The 27233-nt window shown below is 41.7% G+C and overlaps 1 protein-coding gene across 6 annotated transcripts in view; it reads right to left on the minus strand.

Annotated features, from left to right (window-relative positions):
• Window positions 1-27233, minus strand: part of STOX2 (storkhead box 2) — a 75146-nt gene that overhangs the window by 18358 nt on the left and 29555 nt on the right. Inside the window, exons 1-2 of one of the 6 annotated variants that reach the window (XM_075500238.1) lie at window positions 18491-18550; window positions 17207-17261 (exon numbers count right to left, since the gene is read on the minus strand). The exons of 3 other annotated variants lie outside the window; for them this stretch is intronic. The gene's annotated coding sequence lies outside the window, so the exon portion shown is untranslated. Of the gene's footprint in view, window positions 1-6874; window positions 6970-17206; window positions 17262-18490; window positions 18551-27233 lie in introns of those variants that run through there. 2 more of the 6 variants (XM_075500239.1, XM_075500237.1) reach the window with 2 other exon arrangements.

The raw sequence follows: 27233 nt of genomic DNA on the forward strand, positions 1-27233 counted from the left end.
AGATACAATCGGAGAAGATGCGCACAGTTCTGCAGTCTTTGTACGGAGCTGGGGATAAAACTCTTACAATGGAGAACCATCCAACAGCTTATTTCCAAACTTAGACATGGTGAACTTTGGAAAAAGGGAGATATACACTATGCAGACATAGTTTCTCAAAGGGTGCAATAGACAGATCCAGAAAATTGCCAACAAATTATCACTTATGGTTGCAAAACCTCGTGCTTGAATATCCTACTAGGTAACTGCACAAACAAAATAGTTGCATGTATTTCTCTGGACATAAAAGGGGAGATTTCACTCCCCTTTCAAAGGCTAGCGGTATGGATCACCCACCATTTCCACCTGACAATATTTTTTCTTAATAGTAACAAAGAGCAGGAAAAAATGTTGCTAAGTTAATTACTAACATTTTCACTCAGCTGATAAAGCACAGAACACTCTTTAGAGGCACAAAAGCATCAAACACCTTAGGACTGATACCCCAAATAAATCTCTCCTGGATCTACATGTCAAATGTCTTTCTAGAGCCTACGTATTTTTTAGAAGAGAAGTTTTAATGGTTCCAGGATGGCCTGAAAATTAACTTTGTTGTAACTTTTCTCATCTTGTCTTTAAAAATAATTCATTAACCCATACTTGAAAAATCATTGAAAGATCTTCAAAATGAAAGTTACAGGAGAAATTACAATTTGATACTACTAGCATGACTACACAAATACACATATATACGTTCATTTTAACATACTTTATATAAATACAAAAATGCTTTTAGATTCTGCTCTGTACCTCCTCTTGAAGTGGTAACAGCTCCCCAGTGATCTCAAATAGAGGGAAGCAGCAGGCAAAAAGATTTCCTTTGCCAGTGGAAAAGGAATAATAAAAAGTAACAGACAGAACAAGGGGTGCTTGACTACAAATCTTTTCTGGCCACAGGTTAGTCAATAGCCAGGGATTAAGTTTTACGTAAATGGCTTTGAAATCTCAGGAAAACCACCCTATTTCTGCTGTCATGGAGCAATACCTTGTGATCAAATCAGGAATCAAATTACTCAAAATTAATTCAAATTCAAACTTTCCCCCGCAATTTAGAGGATCTAATATTTACCCTATTAATTCTATATTCCTATTACGTCTGCTAAACAGGAACAGAAGTTTCTAAAACTGATTATCAAAATGCATTTAATCTTGCATTATACTCAGCACTTTGGAAAAAAAAATTGGTGGGAGTAGCAAATTGCATAACTGCTTCAGTGAGACTTATGAGCAATATTTTTCAATACACCAGCTGTACAATCTGTTGTACAACAGTGATACACATTACCCAAGACACAGCAATGATTTAAAATACACATTTGTGCTATGCTGTCTCCTGATTGCTTCTGCTTAATTAGGCTTGACCAAATCAAGGCCACAATCCCAACACAGCAGCATTCCTCCAGCTTCAACACAGTGCACCCCAAGATCCTCCTCATTCTTATCTGACCACAGAATGACGACCTTAAAATATAACCTTTTCTGGACATTTTTTATTCATATACACCTGATTGTGCTTTACAGAAAATGGCAACCAAGAAGATCATAGGCATCTTACAGGGAAATGTGCCAGATATGCTTCCACATGACTTGGGAGCAAACATCATTTGTCCCCTCATCATTTGAGAATGGATAAAGAACATCACAGTTGTTATATCACTCTTTACTAATAATTATACCTGCTGTCCACTTAAACTTGTTCATAGAGGGATCTTTGTAATCAGCCAGACACAGAAGTTTACCATCTTTGATCAACAGTCACCAGGCACTTTGTGTAGGGGATCAGTTTCTGTAATGATTAGTTTCATGTCTAAAAAGCATCAGAATTATGATAAGAATTATGCAGATTTAGGTGAGCAATTTAAGAAATTATTGTCTTTCACACAGAGGTTATCTGTGTCACGGGTATCCTTGTGAGCACTACTAAGTTCAGTTCTGTGCAACGTCAAACAGACTGGCATATATTGCCCTCAGTTGAGGTTTAACCTTATCAGGTTCATTGGGCACTGAAATGGGCTCCCTGGGTAGTTTTAAGGGCACCCAGGCGAAGGGCAGTAACTTCCTGAATTGTTTTATCTGGATCATCAAAGACCTGGCAATTTCTCAAACCAAAGCACCATGGCAAGAGCATCCCTGTGCCTACTCCCAGTCACACACTCACACTGCTGCCTATGCAGGTGGGGAGGAAACCTTATTTCTTTCCCTTGCACCTGGAACAATCCACTCACAGCTAACCAGAATTATATTTAGGATGTAAGGAATGGGCCTTAATACCACAATCAGCTTCCTGAAGTGGGAAAAGGACTTGAGGGGGGTTATACATGAAGCCTAGCAAGCACTGCTAATTTATGTAGGTTTGCTCTGCAGCCTCCCAGCTGCTCCCAGAGGGATGCTTGGACAAGAACTCAAACCAGTTACTCTGCTCACCCCCGGGAGCAGCCCATCCCTCTCCCCTGACCGCCAAGAGCCTGCAGAGATCCACCTCTGGGATCACTCCCAGTCAGGACTTGTTAACTTAAAACTGGCTAAGTACAATTTAAGAAACAATAAAGTTTACCTAGATTTTAGTAACCTTGCACAATAATCTTTCCTTTGAAAGCAGGCCTCCAGCATGGAACTGCTTTTCTAGGTTAGTGTGCAGAAAACATTCAGTCTGCACATCTGACCCCTGCCCGTTGGGGTCAACATCCTGTCAACAGGAACAAGCCAAGAGTTTCCACTGAAATACTAACTATACTTCACATACCCATCAATATAAAACATTCAGTATCAGTTCCTTAATGTTAACACAATCTCTAGCAAAGCATGCTATAGTTAGTATGCCAGGGTAACACATCCTACTTGCAAATATTTGGGAGCTTAACAACCGCTTAATTAACTATAAAGATGACTATAATCATCCATAAAATCATAATTTAAATGGCTTTAAATGCAATAGAAATGGCCAACAAATACTGGTTTATGTGAGAGCCTTTCTTTCTGTTTTGTAAGGGACTATCACCAGTTAAGCCTTATTCTTTTTCACTGAGTGCTTTTCAACCTTCTTCTTTATGACAAGGGAACTTGTTGCACCTCTGTTGTGCCAGGATTACCTCCATAGCTTGTTGTCCGTAACTGTCTGCTGGAGATAATTACTGGCTCTTGGTTTTAAAAGGCTAGCACACATCTGTAAAACTCTCAGCAGACCTAGTAACAGAAAGCCAAAACCCCCTCACTCAGGGAGGCTCTAATTTGCCAACTTTTATCTTAACTATCCTGTGGCTCTGGGAAATTACAAGCACTCTGTGGTTATAGTTAAGTGAACAAACTTCTTTGATGCACAACAACAGAAAATATCTTGCATCTATGATTTAATATAATATATTAACGTCAATTACACACATAAATACCGTTTAGCCCATTGAACAGAAGGTTTACTACAACTTCTTTAGGAAAGATCTGCTTAAAAAACAAAATCAAATATGCTTTTCCTAATTTTTTTTTTTGAAGACCACATCACTTATATAAAACATCTAGCATATGGCTCCTGTTAGCTCTGACTGATGCTTGTCTCAAGCAGCTTTCTTCTGAAATCAAATTACTATCCTTAACTTTCATATGTTTATGTTCCCAATTAAATGAAAACTGGAGCTCAGAAAGCAGTTTTCACCAGCTGACTGCATGTTTTGTTTAAATACGAGAGATATATATATATTTGTAGCTCTGCTTCTGCAGTGTCTTTCCAAACTTTTCTCTAAAGAATTGGAAAAAAAAAAAGTTTTCTAGACTTCTTGTTTTAAGTGGCACTTAATTCTCAAAAATGTCTAAGCACATAACAAACAATGAATGGGATTTGTCCTCATTTATGCCTTGGGGATTTGTAGCGCTATCCTGTGGGAAAAAAATAATTATTGTTACTTAGGACAAAAGATTACGTAGCACATAAACACTTAGCTCTTACATAGCATATTTCTTCAGTGGATTTCGAAACATTCCAAAAAACTGGGTAACCACAACTATCCTTAACATACAAATGAGAAAGTGATGGTCTGTAACAGAATGAAAATTTGTTGCAATTTTCAACATGAAGAATGAAAATTCACACATCCTGAACCCATACCAGCCAGAACCTTTCCAGCACGAGTTTATCTAGTGTCTCTGTTCTCTGAAAGTCTGGGTACCACCATCTTGGGAGAAAATGACATAGACTATATTCTGCACCATGTATTAGCAATTAAACTATCAACTACATACTGTTGACAGAATTTTTATTAGTGATTCTGCTGCTAGAAAGAAGTGACCTGGAAGTCAAACTCCCTGTCTCATGAAGTTTGCATGAAGACTGCTTGATAAATCACCTCTTATAAATGGAACCAATTCAGTACAGCCATTGTGAAGGAAAATTAAGGAAATTACAGTGCAAAGCCACACTATATTAGAATTTGTACACACTATTTCCCTGAAATGGGGAAGAGACCCTCTGATTACACTCTGCATCCTGTAAAATGCAGGAAGCCAAAGCCCAGTTTCTCTTCTCCAGCCTCTCAACACCTTTTTAACCTTTTGTTTCCTACAGATCAAGACAAACTTTAAACATGATTTTTAGCCTGGTTTCCACAGGAAATGAGGCTTGCACAATCACAGTCTGTGTGCCTGCATGTGGCAGAGAGGTCGAGCCTGCCTAGACAACAGAGATTCAAAAACAAGTGTTTGCTATGCATGCTCCATCTGCACAGAGCTTCAGGCATAGCTACCTCCCGCTAGACAGGGGAGAATCCAGTCAAAAAACACTCATCAAGGGAAATCTGACTTCACTATTTTTGCTGCTTACAGAACTACATTATTAATCAGAAAACATCAAACTAGAATACAGTAACTTCACGGCACCTCATGATTATAGTGGTGGTTGCAACAAAAATCCCCTACAAAAAATTTCTTGCCAACAGCCTGCTGTGGTCAACACTCACCTATGATTTCACTCTGGGAAGAATTACAGAATGGTCCTCTTCAAACAAAAGGTAGCTAACATGGGCAAAAAGAGTAGTAATGGGCAAAAAGAGGGTTCTTCAGCCTAGAACATTATCACTTTTCTTCAAAATACCGTAAGTGAAAAGCCTCTTCTAGAAAAAGCACATTTTCAGATTTACTTAAAGAAGGGACAGATGCTGAAGAAGTTACATGTCTGGCCTGCGTTGCACAGTGCTCCTTTCCCCCCCCCAACCCCAACGTGACTGAATCACTCTAATTATAGAATACTTACATAGATGTAGCAAACAAAACCTTTCTTATATGAACTCACAACAATGATATATAATTGCCATTTTAAGCCAGACAACGTTTCCATCTGATTAAACACCAGGAAGCAACAGGAAGAATATGCAGATTTCTGTGGTATTACCCAGATTAGTCCGAAATACCTTAGATGCGCACTAGCACACTAACACAGAAAATAACACATTTTACCGGCAAAATCTGAAATAAAGAAAATTAGACAGTGTGTTGCTTGCGCTGTTCTCAGCCATAGCTAAATCCTCCTTTTAAACCACACTTCCTGGAGTATTATATGAACAAAGCTGCAGGTTGTGTTTACTAGACAGTTACGCATATCAGAGGACTGATAACAATAAGGACAATACATTAAAGATTTGTCCATTTATTCCTGTTTAAGAGCAGCTTAAACAAAGGCTTGACAAATGCAGTAACACATTCACTAACCAGCAAGCTCCTTCTGCACTTCTGAAATGCATGCACACCAAAACATACCTTCCCTTGCAGATACAGATCATGTACGCTTCAAGAATGTGACCTGGCAATGAGACCACTGCAATTCTAGCCAGCCTGAAGAAAACACAGCAACCTTAATAATGACCAATCATATGACAAACACTGGCTTCTGAACAAAGTTCTAGTCCCTTGCCAGTTATTAACATCAACCATGTAAACTGATCTTTTTAATCATTTGGACCCAGCTAAAAGCATGATCTCCAGGTTCACCAAGTGGCACTAACTTTCAGAAATAGGTGCTAAATTGCCCACAGTCAGCAGACTTGTCTTACGTGCATTCATCCTGCGTATTTCCTGTGATTTAAATTTCCTTTTCTTTGTTCAAGTCCTGTGGCCAGCTGCCTCCTGATCCAAAGTGATATCCCAGCACATGTTACAACTATGATCATAAAAAGTTTCTGCTGGAGCACGGAACTTTCCCAGAGGATTCAGTTGAGGAGATTTTGGTGGTGTTGCTTAACCTGGGAAGAAGGAGGGTGGGACTGTGTTTTTTTAATATATTGTGTGCTTTAGAATGTGTTTCCTCAAACAGTATTTTTCAAATGCATCTTTTAATAAATGTCTATGTCTATATTCCTGGCACACAATATGTTAAAAAAGGGGGACTTACCTGAACCCCTATGGTCTGGTTCCATGCTCCAGTACAGTATCCAAAGTAGCTGTGATGTAACAACAATGTGCATATTGGGGCTTTATATCACTGTGGAAGCTGGCTGGCTGCAGCATAGGTCAGCACCACAGGACCTGAAAGAAGAAAAACAAAGCATGCTTTTAGGCAGTAATATGCTAAACACCCACCTCTTAAAGCAGGAAATAGGGGCTTCCAGAAAATAAAAAAGAATGCAGTATCTATGCAGGTCCACTGAAAGGAATGCTATTTCATACAATTCTCACACATAAGTACAAGAAATAAATGGTTAAGAAATGACAGGGGAGGTGGAGGTAGAGAATCTAAAGGGGACTACAAATATAACTCCCACACAGTGTTTTGAAAACATCTCTCTCCTTTTGCCCTATTTCCACGGAACGGCTGGAATCACATTCTGACACCACCCCCTGTTCCGAAGGCACTCACAGTCTTCGCAAAGCGCCTCTCCACTGCAGTGCCTCAGGATTCTGCAGTGTCACTCCTCTTCTCCCTGGCTCTCTGCAAAGTGAAGTCATAGGAATGGATCAGCCAACCTGACTTCTCACTACCCTGCCCAGAATCCTTTGTGAACTGAAATGAGTCATCGCTCTGAAAAAATCCACGGCGCAACGTTCCAGGTTTCTCCCTATGTCTGCGCTGGCTTCTTTGTCTTTGAAACGAAGTGCCTCTGCTTCTGGAATGGTGCCCAGGTGCATTGTACAGGATAACAAGCCAGCCTCCTCATTAAGTGGACAAGAAAGCTATTTACATGCACTAGCAAAGACAAGTTAAAGCTTTAACCCTCTAGTCAAGACAAAAAATTTACCCCTAACATACCTGCCTGATGTAATACACAACCCCCCAATACACAAAACTGCAAATGCAGACATACGTGTGCACGCACACATTTACACAGAGCAATATTTTCTTAAATTATTCGGTGTTTAGCATGACACTTACCAGTTTTTACTCTATTGATTAAAAAGAAAAATTTACTCTCCTTTGTCAGTCCTGAAGAATGCTGCAGACCTGCACATAACAAACAGCTCTGCTGTACACTGGATCAAAGTTGTGCTGCCGCAAACTGTTTATCAAAAAATTAGAAGCAGCAGACAAGTTCTTGCAAGCTCATTTTTCATCATCCCATTCACCATTTGGGCTCAAAACAAAGTGAGCCCTGAAACCGTGCCAGACAGAAAATGTCAAACTGCTCCAAGTGCCGAGAGCCAGCGGAGCTGCTTCAGCTTCTGCTGCTACTGACAAAGAAGGTAATGCTCAGAACGAGGTCACTGTGTCAGGATCTCACTCCCAGTGCTAGGTTTTCCTTTGCTTGGTGAGGATATGCTAAGCTAAAGCATCAGGAAAACACAGAAGAGGAGGTAGGAATAGTGTGTGATGAGATACGATGCTGCTGTTTTGGAGAAACATTTTTAGTTGTTTGGGGATTTTCTTTCAAGAGAAGGAAACATTTAAAATTGCCTTTACTGCAAAAGAACTATTCCTAGTCGTGATCTAGTCATCAAAATGAGAAGACCGATATGCAGAAATGGAGGGGCAAACAAAAAAAGGAATGCTGCCACAGGACACTTCTCCTCTCTATGCTGCGAGCCCTAGCCTTACAACTACCCTGGCAGCGAAAGAGTCAAACCCAGCCTAAAATAGGTCTAAGTGTTTCAAGAGGATAAGTAAATAGCTGGGTTACACAACTAACAAACATCACTTTTGTTTACAGGTCTATGGCAATCGTTATGCAGCACAGCAGCCATATTATAAACAGGCTAATTTACAAGTCTAAGGTAAACTGGGTGCCTTGCTACACCTGTAGTTACCCAGTAGCCAAGATCTCAACATTAAAAGCTGGGCTTTTGCTATACACACAGTCATCAATTTCTGTGCTCCCTGAAAGGCCTCATTCCAGGAAATCTTCCTTCAACTTTACAGGAGTTTTGCCTTCCCTGGGGCTGCAGGATCAGCCGCAAAGACTCTAATGAATCCAACTTGGCATTTGCAATGTTTGGGTCCCTCAGGATCATCCTGCGGAAACTCTGGTTGTTTGTCTGCTAAGCCCACACCCACTTCACAGCAACGAAACTCATTGCAAGAAGAAAAAATTCTGTGGGCTTAAAAATTAATTACAACAGGCGCCTACTGAAAGAAAAAACGAGAGCTCCAATCTGCTTTTCCTTTGCACCAGACGACATTCATGAAAAGCTGAATAGCTGGGCTTATGCATGCAGTACAGTTTTCACACACATGCACAAGTCTTGCAGCAGTAGTCACGCTACTATCACCAAAGTTAGAACACTGGCAGAAGAGAGATAAAGGTAATACCACGATCTGAATATCCTTTCTCTCTAACAAATTTCTCTAGCACTTGAACCCGAGTTACATACCCAGGACAAGCTTGACTACTCTGAACAGACTAATACAACTGGAAGCTCTCTGAGTGAGACAATTCCTCTTGCATGTGTGACACCCCAGAGACACCCAGAATGCACTGAGCCTGCACATGTACCTAGGGTGCACAGATATCTCGTGTGCACATGCACCTAGGCATGCCTTGACACAAATTCATCAGCTCACAGCACTATTACACAGCCCTTTAATCAGTATTAAAAACAGCAAGAACTGCCTGATACCTCAAGCATGGCAGCGAGCAAAAGTGAAAGGAGAGACCAGCAGCGGGGAAAATGTAAATGAGAATGTTTAGAAGAGCTGAAGTTGATGGATAAACCAGCGCTGTCATCATCAGCGAGGTTACTGCAGCAAGACCTCCGAGGAGGAAGGCCTAGCCAAAATACCACACGCACTTCCCAATCAAGGCAGCTATTCTGTTCCTCCATCCCACATCTCCCCCTCCAGCACATGACAGAAGTTGGTACTGAAACAAAAGCTGCCTTATTGATAGTGTATGGCAGAACTACACCATATACTTCTGTGTAACTCCATGCATGCACATGCATCTGAATAGACCAGTACAGAATACAGTGTAGCCTGAGATCAATGTCAATCACACACTGAGAAAGCAGATGATGTAAAGATCCCATTTTCGTCCTTTGCACACACATTGTGTTGGAGTTGAACACAGACTCCTTTGTCAAACTCCACATTAGCTTGAGCCCTCCCGAGCCAGGGCCTAGGATTCCCTTCCTTTGCCACAGCCCTTTCACCATCACCAGAGGGAAACTTAAGAAGAGAAAAGGAATGTGCTCAAATGGGGGGGAGCAGAGAACAAAAAACATTAAAAAAGAACACCGTCACAAGATGCCAAGAAGGTTATCAAGAGCATGAGAAAATTCAGACTAGCCTGTACCAGTTTCAGTGGATCCTGAATTTCGGAGGCTAAAATCAGCCATCAGCACTCAACATTCAGAGTCTGTAGCTTCAGAGACTATGGTCATCTACCATTATGATTACTTTACAAGAACCAACTTCACAAAGCAGGAAGCACCCAAACACCAGACTGGGAATACAACCCATGAACCCTGTGGCCCCAGAAGAAACCAAACTAAGGAACATCAGAAGGATACAAACTTACACTTACATTTCTTTAGGAAATCTCTTCATAGTAAAAATTTTGACATATTAGTGCTCCACTAATAACAACTTACTTGCAGTATGCTAATAAGTTCCACTTGGCTTACGTGAATAAAGCTCCTGGTTCTTTACGAAACCACTTAAGAAAACACAAGAGGGAACATGATCAGGGTATTAAATTCAGCAATATCCCAACAAGTAATGCCCATCTGTTTTTGTGCTAATGTTGTCTAGGGGCTTAAATACTCTTTCTTTTTTTCCCTCCTGCTGCTTACACCCCAATGTATTTGCAGAGAACACACCTCCCCTCATTCAGATCTCATTCCACTGGCTTTAAAAAAGCACGCTCTTTTAGGGTTCTTTCACATGTCTGCCGCTCCTGTCCCTTTAATCTTTCTAGAGGATTCTTCTACATTTACTCTAAGTTACATAACTTTTCTTTAAAAAGCAACAACCAGAATTCTGCACCGTCTTCTAGTGCTCCAGCTAACCTCTCACCTGCGTCAGGTACAAGGAAATTGAAATTTCCATACTTTTAGTGGAAATACCCTGCCCTATATATAATAAGAATGAAACCTGCTTTTTTTCACAGCTGTACTGCATTGGTGGTTCACTGTTACCCCACAACTGAACAACTGGTTCCAGATATCTTTTTCATGCTGCCTGCACTAATGAGTTTGAAGCAAATATTCCTGGGTTTGACTCCCAAGTCCATGATCTTGCCCATTATACTTTACGAGCTTGCTCTGTGGATATGATTAAGGATCTTTGACCACCCAATTCTTCTTATTTGTTACCCATTTTTTAAGCATCTCCACTTTATCACATGCTAAAAAGAGTCACAAAAACTAAAATGAAAACCAAACAATACTTTAAATGTTACCTAATGCAGGACAGAACCATAACCCCATGCCACACTTGCTAATACAACAACCCAGTAAACAGCATTTGAATGAACCCATCAAGTCTTAACAGGGAAAACAAAGCAACCCACAAAACTCCCTCCCCCAAAAGCCCAGTAGGTAAAACAATTGCCTTTTTAAAATTCGACTAGTAAAGGAGGCTTCTTTAAATTATAGCTCACTGGAAAGTATGTGATATTTTAAACCACACAGAAGAATCCTCTAACAGATTTTGTAGCTAGGACCATGGGATGGGAGGGGAGGACGGTTTGGGGTTTTTTTTGCATAGGAACCTGTTACTATTAAATTAATTCGATTAACGTTAAAGCTATATTGTCATCAACCACACCACCACCCTCCCCCCTCAAAAACAAAGCCTGCCTGTTTTCTGGCAGCAAACAGTAAATGCAAGGAAAGACAGAAGCATTAAAAAAATGTGACACTAGAGGAGATTTGGCAAGAGAGAGCGAGCACATGAAAAACAAAAAAACCCCCAAACAATTATAAACCTAATGTTTTCTTTTAGGGTGGAAATTTTATAAAGGCAGAGAAAAATATTTCTTTACAAACGCTCCTGAAAGCGCAGCACGTGACTGTTGAAACATAACAATCAGCCTGTCTTAGCCACATGTTCTTCACTATCCTCTTCAGTTTAGTCAGAACACATTTTCAGTGTGGCTGGGGATGCTGCAGCAAATATTCAGCAAAAGTCTAGTCAGCAGCTAAAATTCTTGAAAGGTGAAGGGATGATTAGCAATACAACCCAATGACATAGTCCGCCCTCCCTCATTTATATTGACTGCTGTAACCATGGAAGGATTTTCATCCCAAAGATGATAATGTGGTGGTTACAGATTTCAAACAAATAGTGATGACTAGCAGATAACTTCAGGTTAAAATAAGAACCTGCAACACTGAACACAAGTCCCATGGTACTGCAGCAGCCTTTAACAGCCCAGTTTTTCCTGGCTAGGAGAGAACTGATGAAAAGGCCAGGCATGGAATCAATTAAAATAGTGCCGAAGTGGTTTTAAAAAGAAAAGGTTAGACACTCCAAAGACTTAGCAGTTGGGAGTTTACTGGGCCATTTTTTCCCCTGTGGTGGAAAGCAAAGTTTTCACTACGGCTGGAGTACATTGAAGAAGATATACTTCAATGCTTATGAAATCAAAATATCTTACACCCTAATACAAGAAGTAGCTATACTAGGATATTCTGTCCCTATGCTCTACCTGCGTGGGGTAGATGCAGTGGCCGCTGTTTCCCACAATGGCTCAAAATACTTTCAAATTCTGTCCTTTGGTCTCCCCTGTGTGGGAATCAGCTGTGAGAATGGGAACACGGGAAATGCCATGGCACAACAGTTCAGCAACTCACCAAATCTGCTGCCTCTCCCATGCTGGTCAAGCATCTTGGAGGAAGCATTAGAAAACCAACTGCACACATTGCCACTAGTGTACACTGCGTCTTAAAAGGAAATGCCCTTGTTCCAGACAGAAACAGTTCTTCTGAGATCCTCAAGGACTGGCAGATTCTCATTTTTTTCTCCCAATTAGCAAATGCAGCAATCAAAAACTACCTCTCCAAATAAATGACAGTATGTGGAACCAGGGGTTCCCACAATTAAACAACTCACTAGATTAAACGTTTCCTCTTGTCCATTTCATATGGTTTTTGCTTCTTAATTTTATTGAGCACTGGTTTTATTACAGGAAGCAGTAAACCAAAACCTACAACAGGCTTTTTACTACTGTTACAACAGTAACACCTCCCTACCTCCTGCTCTTTTCTAAGTGAAATTTCAGGAATCTGAAAATCTCCCTGTACATGAGGCATAAAACCGAACACGGTATCCAAAACAAGGATGAAATTACCAATTTCATGGACAAAGCTCTCTTGCATGACTTCTTACATATCTCCTAATTTACACAGTCTTATGTTTAGACTTTTAATTACCATCCCCCACTCATCTAACACGTTCACCACTGACTCCAGCAACGTGCAGACCATGCTCCTAAAAAAGTATGAAACCTAACATATTTGAGCACTATTTTTTCAGTGTTCACTGCACTGTCTTACACTACATTGCTGATGTCACTATTCTGCAGAATTGCTCAGCTGTTTTACTCAGCTGCCGCTGGTGCCTTGTGAAGTCCTCCTCAAGCAGTCTTAATGAACCTGAACAACTGTGATCTGACAGATAGGGTTACCACTTCATTATCCATTCCATCCTTCAGATTTCTAATATAGCTATTAAAACGCAAACATTTGATATTGATCCCTGCTGCACAGAACACTGTTAACCCCTTCCAGGGACCAGAACTGGCCATTCTTCCTTTTTCTCCTCTGTATTCTAAACTGAGCTCGACAAGACTTTTCTCTTGGACTTTCACCAAGCATTTTATAAAGCACAAGAGGCTGGAAGAGTCCTTGTGCTCCCCAAATGTCGCTATGCCCCAGTCTTCTGAAAGATGAGAGCACATAAAAATAGTTATGTCTTTGCCCTCTTATTCAGTGTAGAGAGACCTAAAGTAGGATATCAAGACTAGATTCCTGAGACCATCTCAGGAGCTGCTGATGATCTCAACTTATATTGAATTAAATCAAAAGGCTAGCAAAAGGAGAGATTTCGGATAATTTCTTGAACAAATCTGGCAAGTAGCCACTGGACACAGAGAAAAAATCACATACAACAAAATTTTGAGATTAAAGCATAGGGGATTTATAAATCCAAGCTCTGAATGACTACATTTTATACCATAGCAAGACAATATTTTCTTAACACACACCAAAACAACAACAACAAAAAGTCATTCCTTATCTTGTCATTATGTTGTCATTCCTTATTCTGGACCACAAGAAAAAAGGGCTTACAGTTACTGCCACATTCTTTCAACGAGCTACCCCCACAGGCAGTACTTTAACTCACCCAGACCTTATGGGCCCAAGGGCACATGACTCCTATTTAGAAGGGTAAAAAGTGTCTCTGTCAGAGCTGGAACTTGACAAGGCTCTCTGCTTCAAAAGCATTTCTGATCATCAGTAAACATTGCATTGCACATGGTGAAGGGGATGGTGCATGCCCCTCTCCTCACCTGGCCACCTCCTTTGGGAGGCTGGAACTGCTGTGCAGACCAGCCCTTGGAAATGCCTACAGGGGATGTAAGTAGCCCTAAAAGCATTTTTTGAAACCTCTGCTGTTCCTCCTGCCTGTTTGGTAGCTACAAGTTTTAGTCTTAAAGAGCTGACGTAGAGGCTGCTTAAAGAAAAACCTAGGCTATAAAGATTGAATTAGCAGCAGCAGAAGACTGGAGAGAAAACCAAGAAACAATATAAGAAAAAACACAGGAAAGGTTAAAAGGAAATGTGAGGAAAGAGATGATTTTTGTTTGATTCCTAAAGCAGGCGATGCAGCATATGTGATGTTAATGATGAAAGAAGACTTGTTAAAAGAATCCAAATGCTTAGCGGGGCTAAACGGAAGCAGGAATAATAACCAAATGGTAAGAAATAAAATTAGTACCTCCAGCTGTAGGAAGGCTGGGAAAATACAAGGGTCTGCAGGATTGCTGGAATAAGCAAAGAGGGAACGGCTGCGTGTATCAGTGAAGAAAGAAGTGAACAAAAGGACAGTTGTTTTGTGAAGGCCGATCTGCATGTGCTCTGCATCCACTTGGCGCTTGCCTTTGTTTTGTTTTCTAGGCTGACCTCCACCCCATGCCACACAAAAAGGATTCAATGAAAGCCTCCGTTCAAAGTCTCAATTAAAAGCCTGAAAGAACAAACGTATCTTGCGCTGCAGCCCAAAGCCTAAGCCCAAGCGCCAAGGACCCAGCAAAGGGAGCGTCCCCAGCGGCTCAGGCGTGAGCCAGACTGCCTGGCTCTGGCAGAGGGAACCTGCATCCTCCAGTGGCTTTGAATGAGCCCTCCCCGTGTTTGGAACAGGCAGAATAGCTAAAAAGAAACATTTAGCTTGTTCTCCAAAGGGTTGCTCCTAAGCTTTTATGATGAAAGATCAAAGATAGGGGAAGGATGGGAGCTTACAGGACAGTAAAGAAAGTTGAGAGTAAATGAGTAGCGTGCATGCTAATAAGGCACACATGCAACATCGCTCCACTGAGGGAGCATGCTAATGGTTTGGGCAGTTTGAACCAAAACATGTGAAAGCAGTTAAGCATGTCATCACCAATACCGTCTTTAGAAGTGTTCTGCTGTTTTATGAGAACCTCTTCAAAACACACATGCACATGTAGTTTCACAGAAAGAAGGCATAATCCACAAGAACTCGAGAATGTGGGGCTGCCCAAAGCACATCCTGCATGCCATGTGTGGTCTGCAAAGCCTCCGCATGAGGCTTGTGATTTTTTTCTTTAAGTTGTGGTATTTTATTTTAGTTCTGGTACTACATTTAATTGAGGTATTGCAAGGTAGATTTGCTACGCAGCATCCAGTTTGATACACTCTCTGAACACAATTTGGGGAACATCTGTGTAACAGGGATAAGATGGAAACTGACCTCAGGGCTTTGGCCTAAAAGATTAATTTACTGCCAGAATTATCTTGGTGTAATTATACCTATGTAAATCCCCATTTCTTCTGGAATAAGAGCAGGTTTTTTAACCTGATTTAGCTTACACAACTTCCAAAAGTTATATCAATGGGGGCAGTTGTACAAGCATAATCCTACTAAGTTCCTCTACATGACCTTTCACATCACACATTAAAAAGTGAAACTTAAAAATGGAATAATCAATAGTAAAAATAAAATACTAATTTTACTAGAGGCAAGAATGTGTCTTGTTGTTCAATCACCTGCTCCCTAATGTATTCAAAAAGTAAATGTTAAAACAAAGGAACTGTCCTTTTCTTTTATTCATTTTTTTCCTGGGTTCCAATAGCTTCAGTCTTGAAGAGTAGATAACCATTGACATTTAGAGTTGCAAGTACTATTTCTCTAAAAACTTCCTGTTCTGGTCAAAGGCAGAGATATTAAAGGAGCCAAATCTGGTTCCTATTGCCATATGTTGTTTCTAATAGTCACAGCTTGAGTTTCAAAACTGACATAGATTTGCACTTCCCTTTATCTCCGTTGAGTGCTGCTGTACTCTCAGTACTTCTGAAAATCAGGAGTTACTGAGGACCCTAATTTTAGGCACTCATTTCTGGAACCTGGCATAAAAGCTCAGACTTGAACATCAAAAGACTCCATGCACGTTAGCTATTTGGGAGTATCTGAAAGTCTCGGACACAATGCCTAAAGTTACGCATCTCCTTCATACTTCCATTTATAAATAAGAGCCTAAAAGTTTGCTTTAGGGCATAAAGGTTTGAATGTGATTTACATGTCTTTTGCCCTGCTCCTGACAAACTTTTTTCAAGGGAAGTTTTGATGTAATTAGTGTTTCCAAGAAAAGTTTTGGGTTTGCAAAACAATATTCTTAAGATGAAGAAAAAGAAAAGAAGGATACAGAGTAAGCAGTTATTGGTTTCAGGGAAAATAATTCCAGTATTCAGAGTCATTTCCTCACGATATCTTTGGAGACTGAGGATGCAAAAGCCTTGTGTAACTTCCCAGTGACATTCTCCTCTTGATAACATAACTTCTTTCAAGGGCAGGAGTAACCTCGCCAAACATAATCACCACAAATTTTCCCCTCATGCGCAGCCTCTGACTGTATCATTCATCACCTACGCAGACAGACATTATGCAAGCCTGTTTGCCAGATACTGCTGCTTAGGCAGTGCTTGCAGAACACCAGAATTACATAAACTCTCCCCCAGGTCTCCAGAGAGTGGGCCATCTCCTTCAACCATGGCTTCCACCAACACTGAAGTCACAGTGCTGGCTTTGTGATATCACAGCATTCTCCATAGCAACAGCCTGTGAGGTCACAAATAAAGGATTATCACTTTGCTGCAGGATTAAGGGAACTAAGAAGCTGGTCTGTCAGGAAGATGGGTTTTACTTCAAATAATGGGAATTAGGAGAATGCTGAAAATAAATGGGTTGTAAATTGTCTTTGTCTGGCATGCACCCTTTTTTCAATAATACTGTAAAATAAGTTATTGCTTTCTTTTGACAGCTCCCAAGTAACTGAGTGAACTGCAGGCTGCCTCTTGAGCTATTACATGGGAGATGAATCCTGAAACAACTTCCATATCTTTTGACTCCTCAGCAGTTTGATTTTGCAAGTGCAGACAGCAGTCAGACCACTCTCCTCCAATTGTCTGCTGGTTAGTTTCTTCATAGGTGTTCAAAGCTGACAGCAAGTTCCAGAAAGTGACCAAAAAAAAAACCAAAAAACCAACCAAAGTCTGGAAACATCTTGCCTTAGCCCATCTTACTGTTTAGGCAAGGATTTGTGAAGATGATTCCAAACTGGGAGTCTATGTTCCTAAGAAAGATCAAAAAAAAAAAAAAAAAGCATTGTAAGTTATAGTGCTTTAAATAGTTGTTTAAAATGCAAGAAACAGTGATTATTTAGAATAACCTTCCCTGCAGAATATACTTGCAGTCATGGGAATCTTTACCACAAACATCACTGTTAGAATAAGACACTTGTACAAATAATTTCATTACACTCTTAGCTGTTCGTTTTTTTCACCAATATCTGGTTTAATCCCCAGTGAATACCCTGTTTAAAAGTTTTGTAAAATACAGAATTCCAGAACCTGTTTGAAACTATTCCAAAACCTTCACCTCCCCACTTCCCATCATGGAGCAAATCAAGAATAGCACGAATACAACCACCCGACAAATGCCACCTGAACCACTGAGGCTTCCATGCAACTATCCAGAGCACAAATTAAAAGTTAACTTGGTTTCAGCTTTTAAAGGGAGTTATAGTCCATCGGGGGAGGGGGGAATGAAAGGAAGGATGATACCAGGTGAGAACAGACTTACTACGTTATTCACAGAAATCCTATGCCCCATGCATGCTTGCACATGAAAACACTTTTCCTATATTTCTGAAGTAATTGTCCAGTTTTCCAGATGCCTAGCAACTCAGGCTGCCTGATGTCTGGAAACTAGCAACTGCATGCATATAGACTCATCTCACATGTGCAGCAGGTCCAACACATCAGGTGTGCTATGCATGCATAATTTATCCGTCAGGGACTGTCCCAGATTTTAAGATTAAGATCTAAAAATCCTAAAATAGCGTGGTTTGTAATTTGCAACCTGACCTGTGATGCAACCATAAAGCAGTCGTACAGTATGAGAGCATCTTGCAACTTCAGGAAAATTTTGAGTAAGGGCCTACTTGCAGGTTACTGGCGCTGGAAGGAGAGACTTCCAGCATTATGAGCGTAGGCATCAATACCAATTTCTATTCCAGGACTGGAAGAAAACATTGGCCAAGTTTGCAGTAGCTGATCAAGACTTCACCTGGAGTCTCACCCACTGGTCTAGAAAATCTGTTTTGCAGTTGGACGACTGTTAAAAACGTTGAGAAGAAATAACATAGACAGACTGATGAGATGTTTCACAGTGTTTTAAACACGCTTTGAAATTTTGCAACCTATCTAAAAACGTATTTCTTTTTTTGCCCTCCAGCCCTAGCAATAAAGAATCTCAAAGGAAGTGCTTAGATATACCAGATTTACTGGCTTTGCCACTAACCTCTACAGTTTTCTAGGCCTGTAAATAACGGCCGAATTCAGCCGTGCTGTAAGACTCCGCCAGAGCCGGGTTTGACCCGGGCCGTCTCTTACACCTGCACCGAAGAGAAACACACGGCCTTTACTAGAACGGTAATTTTCTAGCGGCCCGCTACAGCACAACGCACGTTCAACCGCCAACACAGCCCGTGCTAATCCCCAACACAAAGGCAAGGCACCATCCAGGCTTCCCAGCGGGGAATAGCAGCCCCGCCGGTACAACCGGCCCGCCCGGGCCCGCCACACCAACCGCCGCTCCTGCGCGAGCGAGGGGGGCGCGCAGCGCTGCCACCCACCGCCCCACACTGCCGCTGCTGACGGAGCTTTTATTGTGCAGCAAAGCGGGAAATCGACTCAAACGGGGAAGCAACGCTGCTGCTGCTGCTGCTGCTGCTCCTCCCCCTCTCCCCCGGCCCGGCCCGGCCCGGCGGCCTCCCGGCAACACGGTACCTCACCAGCAGTACCTCACCAGCGGCACCTCCCGGCGGCGCTGAGGCGCGGCCGCCCCGCCCCGCCGCCGCCCCGGCATGCCCCGCGGGGGGGGGGGGGGGCCGGGCTGGGGGGGAGGCACGGCAGCCCGTCGCCGTGGCAACGCGTGGCGGCAACATGCTGGGCCCGTCCCCAACATCTCCCTTCCCAAATCTTAAAGGAAAGATGGCAGCGTTTCAGGGCCCCCAAAACAAGGAAGAAAAGCAATATTCACCTAGTTCGAAGATGCGACGTTACCCCCACCTTTGCACTACACATTTTTGCATTTTCAACCAAAACCAGGGGCAGCGTTTTCCTTCAGCGAAGGCCACCCTGTGCCCCCGCCATTTTGGATGGAGGAGCAGCTCCCACAGGACATGCACCTCTGTGTGCTTGCTGCTGCCTCAGGAACCGCCCGGGTCCTCAGAAACAAAAATAAAACCGTTTTTTGTTGATTGGTTTCTTTGGACTTGGGGTTGTGGTGTTCCTTTGTGCTTTCATTGGGGAGGCTGGGGATTTTACATGGTGGTAAAGCAGATTTCCATCCAATTCCTGTATCAGCGCTCCATCCTCACGAGAAACCTTCCCACCTGGAACGAGGGTGCGGCGGGGCCTTGGTACGCCAAAAGGCACGTCGGTAAAGGCACGAACACCCTTGTGCCTCCCCAAGGGCGGCAGCGTGACGGGACGTGTGCTGCTGACGCCAGAAGTGAATCTGAGCAGTCGCAGCAACCACATCCACCCACTTCTTCAAAAGGCTAAACACCTCAAGTATTTTATGTGACTTTTTAAGTCAGCATGGCTGCATAATTGATCCAAGGTTGTTGTTGTTTTGTTTTTAAAGTTTAAAGAAGGTAAAACAAAGGACCACGGCAAAATACTCCCCTCTGGCTGCTACTGAGGTAGAATCTACACTTGTACAGAAACTTAGGCCGATCTTCCACCCTTTTAAAAAGAAGTTATCATCTAAAAAGACAACCATAAAGGAAATGTTTTTGCACAAAAAGGGTCTTTTGACCAGCTACCTCTATCTTGAATAGACACAGGAGTTTCTACGACCCAAACATGCTTTGTAAAAACAGTGACCAGCACACATGCTGAAAACCAAAGCTGCAGAGCAAATTGGAAAGCTAGAACAAACCACATTCTCCATCTCTTGGTTCTGCTTATAAAATGATGTCTGAAGATATAGTCTTAAAAAAAAAGGCATCAAAAGCAAGCAGGAGAATTAGTTCATAAAGGCAAATCATGGGGCAACAAAGGTGCCTTGCTGTGGATTCTGAGGATGAATTTGAACTTCGCTCTGAACTTGGGCCAAAGGCTTTCTTCACAAGTGTAAATGGGCATCTTGGTTTTTAGGGCTGGTGTGTCTCATGGTCCACAGGCATCAGCGACATGTACAGCCTAACCACACCAAGCTGATGGATGTTTAGGAGAAAGCTAAAGCAGTATTTGTGTCACAGTAATTTTGTCTTTGGGATGCAGCTGATGCAAGCCCTGGTAAGACATGGGAGGTCTGCAGCATGCTGTGGTCAAGAATCAGCACCATGACCTCATCCTCCTCTGGCGCTCAGGCCTGAGGGAAACTGAGAAAGGACTAGCAGCCAATTAACCACTGATTCAGCCTGAATTTCAATGTTCTTCCCTTTATGAGCTCACTCACCATTTGAATTACTTAAGGAAGCTGCACAAATGCTCTTATTCCAGACTTTGACATGCAAGCCATTACTGGAGCTGGCTAACTTTAAAGAAGTGGAAACTTTCTGCTTGAGCAATGGAAAAAAAGATCAAGAAGGTAACATGGCAGAGTAATACCAATTTTGAAAGACAACTGCCACCACTCTAAGCAAGACTGAGAACTGCTGCATGGCAGGACAAGTGCTAGGTTCTCCCCCACCCTGCAACTACACACTAGAAATGCACACACGATCCACAAGACCACTAGCACAGCCCTTTTGATACTAAACAAATAGCTGAAAGAGTGAAAAAAACCCCAAACCTCTGTAAATCCCTCTTCCCCATGCCAGGCAGTATAAAAAAGCAACAGCATGGGATTCCTATGATCATGCAACCTCTGGCATACAGGAAATGCCAGGCCAAGGCTCAGCATAGAAGCTACAAGCCAAGACAGCGCAAAGGTTTTAAAAAGGCATACCACCATATTGTGTCCAAAGCATTTTCTTGCCTATATATAGATTTCCCATAGTATTACTTTGGCTTCTCTGTTTGCCATCAGTCTTTGAGACCTTTAAATGCTGACAATCATCTCTCCTTCACTAATGCCACTGAAACCCATCACTTCCTCTACAAGTCAGGTATGAGGAAATGGTTCTTTAGTGGGTGACATCAGCAGCGTCTGGCATTTTACAAGATCTGGAAGAAGACCGGCCCTGCCTCAAGGAGTTCACAGCCTAGTTCAGACAGAGCCAACATGTTTCAGATACAATCTATGAGGCCATGGAAGCATGAGATCACTTCCTTCTTGTGATCTTCAGCTTTACATACTTATCAATTACTTCTTTTTAAAAGGTTCCTTTGCGGGGAAAAAAAAAAAAAGGCTCATAATGATTTTATCAGTTTTGGTATTTGGCTTTGGGACCAACCATGAACCTTCAGTTATTAAACATTCATGATTCCCTTTTTCCTCAAGTACAGGAGGAGGAACCTGGCAAACAACCAGGGAGGACAAGATGACTGACAATAGCTTACAGCTAAACTAGCAACTGCTCAACCAAATTGCATAATCCATAGATGTGCCACAACTATTAGCTTAAGGATGATAAGCCTACAATCAAAAGCCATAATTTCTATTGGCATCTCTTGTTTGTATTTAAAGAAAAGAAGGAAAAATCTGGTGCTCTCGTATTTCTGCAGTATCTGAAAGCAAAGGATTCCTTAGCTTTTTCCACATAGTTTCTGTTAACTAGAAGCCTGGAATGATCTAACTACTACCTCCACGTACAGGATTTGCCCAGATACTAAAATTCTGCATTTTTGTAGGAAGCTTACAGGATGTTTTTGCTCTTTTCTCCTTCAATGCTAAAAAGGAAAGATTATGGCAAAGATTAAACTAGGCTAAGCACCCAATTTGTTCCAACTTCCCACCTCTCTAAGATGCAGGTTCAAAAATGTCAACCTGAACTGAACTAACAGATTATCATCAAGCAAATTAGTTACAGCAAGAACCAAATTTGAGGCCCTGCACTGACCAGTAATAACTCCAGGAGGAGATCCTCAAACAGCACACTTGGATTCTTCCAGCCACCAGGAAAAGCTCCAGGACAGGTCCAACACACCTAACTCCTGCAGGCTAATCGTCAGGATTCCCGAAGTGGCACCAGGAAAACAGCTTTCATCCAAAAGCAAGGGCTGGCCAAGATGACATAAAGCTACCCGACACATTTGTGGTGCATTCAGTGGTGTGACTGTAACTGATGGAAATGTGCCTGGGCCAGCTTTATGCTACCCATGTGGGGCAACTCCCTGACCATTCAAATAGTTTTTTGCAGTCCGTGTTGAACACTGTGGTGCAGCAGTTACACTGCTTATGTTAACAGAGCTGACTAGGTTAGAGTTAGCTCTGGCCTGCCCATACAAAATGAAGTTATGCTTACAGCCCCTAGTACTCAGCATATCCTAGACATATGTTTAGCCCTTTTAAATTTTTTTAAATTTTGAAATCTAAGCATCTGGAAAACCTTACTGAATAGTTTATGCAAAATGGTCTCTCCCATGCCAGAAATCTGCCATTTACAATGGAGAGATAGGGTTAAACAGGCAATGAAATAAACATACATACCCAAATTGCTTTGAAACACTCACGTCAGATGCATATATTAGAAATTATATACTCTCGTCTGTGCTTAAAATCTTACTCGGAAATCAGGTGCTTTTAACAGGCAAAACATCTAAGCTGGCAGTGGAACCAGAACCAAACTCCCTTCAACAGCTCCAGAGAAACCAAAGCTGAGCTGCATGCTCAAAATCAGCTCACGGCACTCAGCTCCTGTTCAGCCGCACTGCCAACAGGTACGTTTGGGTAAGCCTCAGAAAGATCAAACCATCCCAGCCTGACCTTCAGCGGAAAACAAAGCCATTGCTAACAACTATTTTCAGCTGGATCCTCTGGACTAATACTGAAAATGCTGTTGACTGGATGTCATCACTGCTACTTCAGATGGCATGAGAAATCCCTCACCACGCTGGTGATACTTTGTGGTACTTCCCCTTTGTTCATAGGAAACTGGAAGCCCTCGCACAGACAAGTCATCGTTTGCCAAAGCATTCAGAGATGCCTAACTGCACAACAGAGCTAACCAATCTAAAGGCTAACCACGGCTCTCCTCACCCATCCCAGGACAGCCAGCATTCATGGTTGATCCCCTGCAATGAGTTAGTTTAGGGAGCTAACCCAGCAAAAGGCTAGTCCTGCCAATATTTTATGCCAAACCCTGACTGGGTGCCCTGTTCAGACAGAGGAGGCCCCGTCTCAGAGCAAAGTAGGAGGCAGTAGCCCACAGGCAATGCAGGTATGGAGAAGCAGGACCTCCTGCTCTGGGGGCCACTAGTTCTATGTAAGAACTGTTCAGTTATCATGAAACTCCATTGTAATATAGCCATTCACCACAAAAATGACTGACACAGTCACCACCCTGACAGCAAGTCCATGTTTAAAGGGCTCTAAAAAGGCTTACTAAATTCAATCTGTTTTAATGGCATCTGGGTTCAGGTCTACCAGCACTGGTTTTATCAACAAAGGGCAAGTTTTGCAAAAGCAAGCATAGTTTGTCATATCTGATAGACCACCGAGACTTGAACAAAGTAAGGACACATAGCTGGAATAAACAAGGATATAAGTAGCAAGCACACATTCCGAGAATGTGTTTAAAAATAGCACTATTCTGACAGAGACAGCATGTACCCATTTTAATCAGTAGTACCAAGGATCTGTGAAAAACCATCACCAGCAATAACTAAGTTTCCCAAGGAATATGGTCAGATACTAACGATTCTAGTGTTAATGTCTACAATCATACATTTCTCCACCCACTGCTGGACTATCTCCCCAAAACACAGACAACACACAGTCAGAAAGAATGGCTTCACATGAATGACTTCACGTGTCCTACCCTGTAGAATACAATTCCACTGATATTAAAACGTATCAGAAAACCATACTGATATTGTGAAATATTAATTTTGGAGAGAGGGAGAAATATTTTGACAAATGTCAGAACTTCCTGTTACTGTATTCCTACACGAAGTGTTTCTTTCTCTCCCTTCAAATTAGTTCGTTCTGAAAGGCTGCATTAGGTAGAGCAATATTTAAAACATTTAAACAGTCAAATTTGAAACAAAACAGTCTGATCCTGCTGGAATTAAGTATTTCATCTGATCTAAAAATACTGGGTTTGGGATTTTCTTCCACGTGAAATTTGACTACTTTGGAGCTCTGTTTCAAATCACAAAACAATTTCCTTAGAATCTAAAAACCTCCACAAAATAGAGCTTCTGTCTACTAGTCAACCATATGTAAGCTTCAAGTTTTACAACATGAGTTTCAACATATGTCCTTATAAGAATATCCAGTATCATGTATTTCCTCATGCGAAACTTGAGAATCTTAACACATTAGTTTTAAATGAAAACTTTCACACAGTCTGAGCAGGATTTGAACTTGAAGCGTTTTTGACTTGTTCTGCATCTCAATCCCTGATTTGTTAATGTATCTTGCAAATGGAATACTTGATTGATTTGCATGTGTTTATAAATATGTATGTACTATTCAGAGTAGGAAAGCAGCAACACCATTACCTCAGCCTCAACACCTGCACCATGTTGACTGAAGCAGAGAAGACTGTCTATTGTTTCTCTTTCTTATTAACGTCTAACTTCCCAGCCTTACAAACTCTCTACTTCTCTGCCAGTAACAGAAATCATGCTGACTCTATTTGACTTGTAATTTCCACTGTGACTGGAGAGGCAGGTCTTAAAGAAAAAACAGTGAAAATATCTAACAAATATTCTTATAATTCTTATAATGACATTTGCCCCAAGTGCCCGTTTGTGTGGAAAATGTTTAAATTGTTCCATTTAAAAAAGTCTGCAGTCCTAAGGGAGCTTTTAGAGTTATATACAAAACATTTTCATGCAGATTGAGGGCATTAAGCACTTCATGCATGTAACAACAAAAAAAAAAGGGAAAAAAAAAGGAAAAAAGAGCTTGAAGAAATGCTTCAAAAAGAAACTAAGTCTGAGACAGAGATCTCGTCCATCACGCTCACAAAGAAAACAAACCAAAAAGAAACCAAAAGGAAACAGCTGATAAACTACAGAACAGATTATTTCCAAAGACTTAGTCAGCATCTAATGTAAATGACTGTCACAATAATTCTTCTTCTAATCTGAAATGTAAACCTTAAAAAACACCTCATTTTGCACCCCAGAAGTTTACCACTCTTTATGCTAAGCTATGCATTTAGGCAGAACAGACAGTAAGGCTCCAAGACAGCCAGCGCTGGGACAGACGCTCACCATGCGTCACCCAGAAAACAGCGTTGTTTCAGCAAACAGAAAATGCAGGCAGGAACTGAGACCAAGATCGCTAGTCATGACAGCAGTAGGGTAACAGCACAGCCTTTTATCAGTAGGGACAAAACCTGGTTTTAAAATGGATCTAGAGCCATTTGTGAAAAGGCTCAACCGTCACCTGCAGCAGCAGCAAGAGATGGAACTCAAAGACCCCAAATGCACGTGTCTTCAGATTCAGGCCCCTACTAGAAGGCAGCTGTGGGAACGGTGTTAGCTGGAGAAGCATCTGAATACCTGGAAGACAGGCTACAAAGGAGCAAGCATTAAGACAAACCCCTGCGGGGCAGCAGGACTGCTTTGGAAATGTTTATTTTTAATTTCAAATCTTGATTCTGAAGTGATAAAGAGAAGCCCCAAGCAAAGGAACCAGAACGGCAATGTTGTCTAGAGCATGATTTCATCCTCCCCACCTTGCGAGTTGCTTATCAGCTCAGAAGGACACTGTCAAGCTTAGCAGCCCAGGCTTGCTGCTGGAAGAGCGTGATCCCACTGGAAGAATGTGGAGCTAGCAGGGTTTTTCAGGTCAGGCTGGGACCTGGTACAAGGCTGCAGATTAAGCAACTTGAGTGAGTGAGGCGGGAGTCTCAGAAGCAATTTGCTCCTGGGAATAAGATTTGGAGTGCCTAACCAAGCATTTCTGCAGGAAGGGACTGCCAGTCCTCAGTTTGTTCCTACTTTGATGTTCAAGGGATCAGAAAGGGTAACCTTCCTGTAAGTGAACAAATCATACTAAGAAAACATTCTGTGTCACCAATTTCTAATGCCTACAAAAATACTCTGGAAAAACGAGTTTTGGTTGCTGCATGGCAAAAACTCCAAGACTATAAAGATCTGCTGTGGTTTTGCCTTAAAGCTCATCAACACTCAAATCCCATGAAAAGCTGGCATCTTCTCACAGCTAGTGAACATATAAAATAGCAATAATGAACAAGAATTGTGAAAAGAGGATCTAACTGGTGGACATGTTCTTGAAATCCGGACACAACATTCAGGCATTTGTCTGTCATCTCTGTGATCTTATGCCTGAGCTCTGTGGTCAAGAATATAGATTATTTGCAAGTCTTTCTACTGTCTCTTATTGGAGCCCAGATCCTTAATGGCATCATTTAGTATTAATTATCTATTACCAAGATGTAAACAAGAAAGTCCCAGGACATTCTTACTGCCTCTCACAAAGATGAGCACCTAACACCAGCTGTTTTAAATGGAAATTTAATGATGGATAGTGTCTCACAAAACAAGGTAGACATACCACTGGGAATGTCCCCATGCCTCTTTTGTATTGGATGCATCATTCTTGTCACAGTCAGGACTATTCATTAACCAGCTATTAGCTGAAAAAAATAAAATGTCCATTAAAAAGTAGCACCAACTTTTTGAAAGTGCAGTAAACTAAGACACAGCTAAACTTTAAGAGGCAGAAAAGGATTTTAGCTAGAAACTTCATCCTGAACTTCTACTTTATCTAACTGGATCTCATGCCTTGAAGAGAGCTGCCACAAAAATCCAGGTAGATTTTGAGCATAGGGGCGGAGGGTGGGAGAAAATTATGCTCTTTCAGGAATACTATGGATAAAGCCATGCAGCCTCTTCAGAAGAGAATCTTTCATCTTGGGAGTTAATTTTGTGCCACCTTCTATTACAAA

Source organism: Mycteria americana, chromosome 4, assembly GCF_035582795.1.
Source record: "Mycteria americana isolate JAX WOST 10 ecotype Jacksonville Zoo and Gardens chromosome 4, USCA_MyAme_1.0, whole genome shotgun sequence".
Taxonomy (NCBI): domain Eukaryota; kingdom Metazoa; phylum Chordata; class Aves; order Ciconiiformes; family Ciconiidae; genus Mycteria; species Mycteria americana.